The sequence below is a fragment of the Carcharodon carcharias genome, chromosome 18 (genome assembly GCF_017639515.1).
Source record: "Carcharodon carcharias isolate sCarCar2 chromosome 18, sCarCar2.pri, whole genome shotgun sequence".
NCBI lineage: Eukaryota > Metazoa > Chordata > Chondrichthyes > Lamniformes > Lamnidae > Carcharodon > Carcharodon carcharias.
Genome location: NC_054484.1, coordinates 80,964,443 through 80,972,004, shown reverse-complemented (window position 1 = coordinate 80,972,004; position 7,562 = coordinate 80,964,443). Strand labels below are relative to the sequence as shown.

Genomic DNA, 7,562 nt, shown 5'->3' with positions numbered 1-7,562 from the left:
CTCCCCCATCACCCAACTCAGTCCTCCATCACCCAGCCCACTCCCCCACCATCCAGCCCACTCTCCCTGTCACCCACCTACACCCCCCGTATTCCAGACTACTGTCATGCCATCCAGCTAACTCCCCATCTTCCATCCCACTCTCCCACCATCCATCCCACTCCCCATCTTCCATCCCACTCTCCCATCACCCAGCCCACTCCCCCCCATCACCCAGCCCACTCCCCCGTCACCCAGCCCACTCCGCTATCACCCAGCCCACTCCCCCGTCACCCAGCCCACTCCCCCGTCACCCTACCCACTCCGCGCCATACAACCCACTCTCCCGCCATCTAGCCCAATCTCACTGTCACCCAGCACACTACCACCATCACCCAGGCCACTCCCCCTTCACCCAGCCCACAGTCCGTCAACCAGCCCACTCCCCCTCTAACCACCCCACTCCCCACCATCCAGCCCACCCTCCCATCACCCAGCCCACTCCCCCATCACCCAGCCCACTCCCCATCACCCTACCCACTCCGCGCCATACAACCCACTCTCCCGCCATCTAGCCCAATCTCACTGTCACCCAGCACACTACCACCATCACCCAGGCCACTCCCCCTTCACCCAGCCCACAGTCCGTCAACCAGCCCACTCCCCCTCTAACCACCCCACTCCCCACCATCCATCCCACCCTCCCATCACCCAGCCCACTCCCCTTCATCCAGCCCACTCCCCATCACCCTACCCACTCCGCGCCATACAACCCACTCTCCCGCCATCTAGCCCAATCTCACTGTCACCCAGCACACTACCACCATCACCCAGGCCACTCCCCCTTCACCCAGCCCACAGTCCGTCAACCAGCCCACTCCCCCTCTAACCACCCCACTCCCCACCATCCAGCCCACTCCCCCATCACCCAGCCCACTCCCCTTCATCCAGCCCACTCCCCCGTCACCCAACTCAGTCCTCCATCACCCAACTCAGTCCTCCATCACCCAGCCCACTCCCCCCGTCACCCAGCCCACTCCCCACCATGCAGCCCACTCTCCCTGTCACTCAGGCCACTCCCCTTCAACCAGGCAAATCCCCCGTCACCCAGCCCACTCCCCCGTCACCCAGCCCACTCCCCGCTATCCAGCCCACTCACCCATCACCCAGCCCACTCCCCCCGTCACCGAGCCCACTCCCCACGCCATTCAGCCCACTCTCCCCGTTACCCAGCCCACTCCCCGTCATGCAGCCCACTCTCCGTCACTCAGCCCACAAACCTCGTCACCCAGTCCTTTCCCCCGTCACCCATCCTACTACCCCCATCATCCAGCCCATTCCCCCTGTATCCAGCCCACACCCCCATCACCCAGCCCACTCCCCCGTCACCCAGCAAACTCCCCCATCACCCAGCCCACTCCCCCATCACCCAGCCCACTCCCCCTGTACCCAGCCCACACCCCCATCACCCAGCTCACTCCCCCCGTCACCCCGCCCACTCCCCCCATCACCCAGCCCACACCCCCATCACCCAGCCCACTCCCCCCGTCATCCCGCCCACTCCCCCCGTCACCCAGCCCACTCCCCCCGTCACCCAGCCCACTCCCCCTGTATCCAGCCCACACCCCCATCACCCAGCCCACTCCCCCTGTACCCAGCCCACACCCCCATCACCCAGCCCACTCCCCCTGTACCCAGCCCGCACCCCCATCACCCAGCCCACTCCCCCCGTCATCCCGCCCACTCCCCCCATCACCCAGACCACTCCCCCGTCACCCAGCCCACTCCCCGCCATCCAGCCCACTCCCCACAATGCAGCACCGTCCCAGTCAAACAGCCCACTCCCCATCACCCAGCGCTCTCCCCCGTCGCCCAGCAAACTCCCCGTGATCCAGCCCACACCCCCATCACCCAGCCCACTCCCCCATCAACCAGCCCACTCCCCCGTCATCCCGCCCACTCCCCGCCATCCAGCCCACTCCCCTTCATCCAGTCTACTCCCCCTTCATCCATCCCACTCCCCACCATCCAGCACACTCCCCGTCATCCAGCCCACTCCCCTTCATCCAGTCTACTCCCCCTTCATCCATCCCACTCCCCACCATCCAGCACACTCCCCAGCATCCAGCCCACTCTCCCTGTTACCCAGCCCACTCCCCAGCATCCAGCCCACTCTCCCTGTCACCCAGCCCTCTTCCCAGTTACCCAGCCCACTCCTCACCACCCAGCCCACTCCCCTGTCATCCCGCCCATTCTCCCATCATCCAGCCCACTCCCCCATCACCCTACCCACTCCGCGCCATACAACCCACTCTCCCGCCATCTAGCCCAATCTCACTGTCACCCAGCACACTACCACCATCACCCAGGCCACTCCCCCTTCACCCAGCCCACAGTCCGTCAACCAGCCCACTCCCCCTCTAACCACCCCACTCCCCACCATCCAGCCCACTCCCCCGTCACCCAGCCCACTCCCCATCACCCAGCACACTCCCCGTGATCCAGCCCACTCCCCACAATGCAGCACCGTCCCAGTCAAACAGCCCACTCCCCATCACCCAGCCCACTCCCCATCACCCAGCCCACTCCCCCGTCACCCAGCCCACTCCCCATCACCCAGCCCACTCCCCATCACCCAGCCCACTCCCCATCACCCAGCCCACTCCCCCATCACCCAGCCCACTCTCCCATCACCGAGCCCACCCCCCACGCCATCCAGCCCGCTCCCCCTGTATCCAGACCACTCCCCACAATGCAGCACCCTCCCAGTCAAACAGCCCACTCCCCATAACCCAGCCCACTCCCCGGCCATCCATCCCACTCCCCTGTCACACAGCCCACACCCCGTCATTCAACCCACTCTCCCATCACCCAGCCCACTCCCCCTGTATCCAGCCCACTCCCCATCACCCAGCCCACTCCGCCTGTATCCAGCCCACTCCCCATCACCCAGCCCACTCCCCCGTCACCGAGCCCACCCCCCACGCCATCCAGCCCATTCCCCCTGCATCCAGCCCACTCCCCCGTCACCCAGGCCACTCCTCGCCATCAACCAGCCCATCCCCCTGTCACCTGGCCCACACCCCCATCACCGAGCCCACTCCCCACCATCCATCCCACCCTCCCATCACCCAGCCCACTCCCCTATCACCCAGCCCACTCCCCCGTCACCGAGCCCACTCCCCACGCCATTCAGCCCACTCTCCCCATCACCCAGCCCACTCCCCCGTCACCGAGCCCACTCCCCACGCCATTCAGCCCACTCCCCTATCACCCAGCCCACTCCCCCGTCACCGAGCCCACTCCCCCGTCACCCAGCCCACTCCCCGGCCATCCATCCCACTCCCCCGTCACCCAGCCCACTCCCCGGCCATCCATCCCACTCCCCCGTCACCCAGCCCACACCCTGTCATTCAACCCACTCCCCCGTCACCCAGCCCACTCCCCGGCCATCCATCCCACTCCCCCGTCACCCAGCCCACACCCTGTCATTCAACCCACTCCCCCGTCACCCAGCCCACTCCCCATCACCCAGCCCACTCCCCCTGTAGCCAGCCCACACCCCCATCACCCAGCCCACTCCCCGTCATTCAACCCACTCTCCCGTCACGCAGCTTCCTCCTTGTCACCCAGCCCACTCCCCGTGATCCAGCCCACTCCCCACAATGCAGCACCGTCCCAGTCAAACAGCCCACTCCCCATCACCCAGCGCTCTCCCCCATCGCCCAGCCCACTCCCCCATCAACCAGCCCACTCCCCATCACCCAGCGCTCTCCCCCGTCGCCCAGCCCGTTCCCCCTGCATCCAGCCCACTCCCCCGTCACCCAGGCCACTCCCCGCCGTCATCCAGCCCACTCCCCCGTCACCCAGGCCACTCCCCGCCGTCACCCAGCCCACTCCCCCATCAACCAGCCCACTCCCCATCACCCAGCCCACTCTCCCATCACCGAGCCCACCCCCCACGCCATCCAGCCCGCTCCCCCTGTATCCAGACCACTCCCCCATCACCCAGCCCACTCCCCCATCACCCAGCCCACTCCCCCATCACCCAGCCCACTCCCCCGTCACCCAGCCCACTCCCCCATCACCCAGCCCACTCCCCCGTCACCCAGCCCACTCCCCCGTCACCCAGCCCACTCTCCCCCATCACCCAGCCCACTCCCCCATCACCCAGCCCACTCCCCCCCGTCACCCAGCCCACTCCCCCATCACCCAGCCCACTCCCCCCCATCACCCAGCCCACTCCCCCATCACCCAGCCCACTCCCCCGTCACCCAGCCCACTCCCCCATCACCCAGCCCACTCCCCCATCACCGAGCCCACCCCCCACGCCATCCAGCCCGCTCCCCCGTCACCCAGCCCACTCCCCCGTCACCCAGCCCACTCCCCCTGTATCCAGCCCACTCCCCATCACCCAGCCCACTCCCCCTGTATCCAGACCACTCCCCCGTCACCCAGCCCACTCCCCGTGATCCAGCCCTCTCCCCACAATGCAGCACCGTCCCAGTCAAACAGCCCACTCCCCATCACCCAGCCCACTCCCCGGCCATCCATCCCACTCCCCTGTCACACAGCCCACACCCTGTCATTCAACCCACTCTCCCATCACCCAGCCCACTCCCCCGTCACCCAGCCCACACCCCCATCACCCAGCCCACTCCCCCTGTATCCAGCCCACCCCCCCGTCACCCAGCCCACACCCCCATCACCCAGCCCACTCCCCCTGTATCCAGCCCACTCCCCCGTCACCCAGCCCATTCCCCCTGTATCCAGCCCACTCCCCCGTCACCCAGCCCACTCCCCCCGTCACCCAGCCCACTCCCCCGTCACCCAGCCCACTCCCCCATCACCCAGCCCACTCCCCCTGTATCCAGCCCACTCCCCATCACCCAGCCCACTCCCCCATCACCCAGCCCACACCCCCATCACCCAGCCCACTCCCCCGTCACCCAGCAAACTCCCCGTGATCCAGCCCACTCCCCCATCCCCCAGCCCACTCTCCCATCAACCAGCCCACTTCCCCTGTCACCTGGCCCACTTCCCCATCACCGAGACCACTCCCCCATCACCGAGCCCACCCCCCACGCCATCCAGCCCGCTCCCCCTGCATCCAGCCCACTCCCCCATCATCCAGCCCACTCCCCCATCAACCAGCACACTCCCCGTCATCCAGCCCACTCCCCCATCCCCCAGCCCACTCTCCCATCAACCAGCCCACTCCCCCTGTCACCTGGACCACTCCCCCATCACCAAGCCCACGCTTGGCCTAAATAGCCAAGTGGTTATGGTACTGGGTTTGTAACCCCAAAATCAAGAGTTCAAATCTCACAATGGCAAACTATGAAACAATGTAACTTCATCTGAAACAGATGGAAACGTGTTTGTACTCGAAAGAGTTACATCTTGGCCTACGGCCATACCAGTCTGAAAAAAAACACTCGATCTCGTCTGATCTCGGAAACTAAGCAGACTCAGGCCTGGTTAGTACTTGGATGGGAGACTGCCTGGGAATAGCAGGTGCAGTAGGCTTTTCCCAGAGGGCTGGTCTGTCGAGCGCCTTCCTGTCTCTCGATCAGGAGAAGGCGTTCGACAGGGTGGATCACGAATACTTACTCGGAACTCTGCGAGCTTTCGGGTTCGGGACGCATTTTGTCGCCCGGATCCGACTTCTGTACACCGCCGCGGAGTGTCTAGTGAAGGTTAACGGGTCCCTGATGGCGCCCCTTTGCTTTGGGAGAGGGGTACGTCAGGGCTGCCCCCTGTCTGGCCAGTTGTATTCTATTTGCGTGGAGCCTTTCCTGCGCCTCTTGCGGAGGAGGTTGTCGGGATTGGTTCTGCGCGGGCCGGGCATCGGGGTGGTCCTTTCGGCTTACGCCGATGACGTGCTCCTTATGTTTAGTGACCCGGCTGACCTGCGGAGGATGCGCGAGTGCCAGGAGGTCTACTCTGCCGCTTCTTCTACCAGGATCAACTAGGGTAAATGTTCTGGACTCCTGGTCGGTCAGTGGCAGATGGATCCCCTACCCGAGGAGCTCAGGCCTTTCACCTGGAGCAGGACCAGCCTCCTCTACCTGGGGGTCCATCTCTGCCCCGCTGAGGAATCCTGGCCGGCAAACTGGCAGGAACTGGAGACGAAAGTCACCGCTCGCCTGCGGCGCTGGACAGGACTGCTCCGAGTGCTATCTTACCGAGGTCGAGTTCTGGTCATAAACCAGCTGATCGCCGCCATGTTGTGGTATCGGCTGGTCACTTTGACCCCTCCCCCGGACTTTGTCACAAGAATCCAGAGATTGTTAGTCGACTTCTTCTGGGACAAAAGATTGCACTGGGTCGCTGCCGAGGTTCTGAGTCTCCTGCTTAGGGAGGGTGGTCAGGAGCTAGTGTGCCTACGCACACAGGTGGCGACTTTCCGCCTTCAGACCCTGCAGCGATACCTCTACGTCGAGCCTCCTCCTAGATGGTGTGTCCTGATGACGTATTTCTTCCGTCAGGTGCACGGCCTGAATTATGACATGCAGCTCCTGTTTATAGAACAGCTGGGCCTCGGTGGCTCCTTGCAGGCGTTGCCCGTCTTTTACCAGGACCTGATCAAAGTCTGGAAAGTGGTCGCCTCGCGACGCAGCTCTCCCCCGTCAGGAGTAGCGGCTATCGTCAGAGAGCCGCTGCTCAGGAATCCGCCCCTCTGTCCTTTTCAGTGGTTGGCGGAGAGGAGGGCTGTGGCCGCAGGGGTGACCAGGATCGGGGACGTGCTGGGTGGCGGAGGACTGGGCTGGATGCTCCCGCAGGAGTTGGCACGACGGGCGTCTGTGAGTGTCCAGGTCGCAGCCGATGCCATCCAAGACCTGAGAACGGTCGTGCTCGGACCCGACGTTATTTTGGGTCTTGAGGTGGTCCAGGTGCGCGGTGGTCTTCCGTCTGAGCGTTCCCCTGTTCGGACGGAATTCCACATTGGCCCCAAGCCCCGAACCCTCCCTCGGGTGCTGGTGCCCCGCAATATGAGCCGCCTCGGGGACATGCCCTCTGTGCCTTTTGGCACGGCAAAGAGGGGCTTTTTGTACGGACTGCTGCTGCACACCTTCCATTTTCTCGCCCTTGTCCGTCGACCGGACACCCCCTGGCGTGCCTTGTTGCCGTCCGGCGGTGGAGGCCCCCGATGGGAGGCCCTCTACGGATGTGTCCTCCCCCTTTCTATCGGGGACCTGGGTTGGAGGGTGTTGCATGCAGCAGTCCCTTATAATAAGAGGATGCATAGGTTCACGGACTCTCAGGACACATGCCCTTTTTGCGGTCTTGTGGAGTCCGTGGACCATGTATACATAGGGTGTTGTAGGCTGCACTCCCTTTTTAGTTATTTGAAAAACCTTTTATTGATGTTTTGTTTGCACTTCAGCCCCACGCTCCTGATCTATGGGCACCCGGTGCGGAAGGGGGTCGGGAAGGAGGAGGACATCCTCGTGAACCTGCTCCTGGGCCTGGCCAAGTTGGCAATTAACAGGTCCAGGCAGCGGGCGATCGACGGGGGAGTCCCGCCCGATTGTTTGTCCCTCTTCCGCGGCTACGTTTGCTGCCGGATGTCCCTGGAG

At 64.4% G+C, this 7,562-nt stretch overlaps 1 pseudogene; it reads left to right on the top strand.

Annotated features, from left to right (window-relative positions):
• The first annotated feature begins 5,385 nt into the window (after positions 1-5,385).
• Positions 5,386-5,508, top strand: LOC121290980 (annotated as a pseudogene).
• The last annotated feature ends 2,054 nt before the right edge of the window (positions 5,509-7,562 follow it).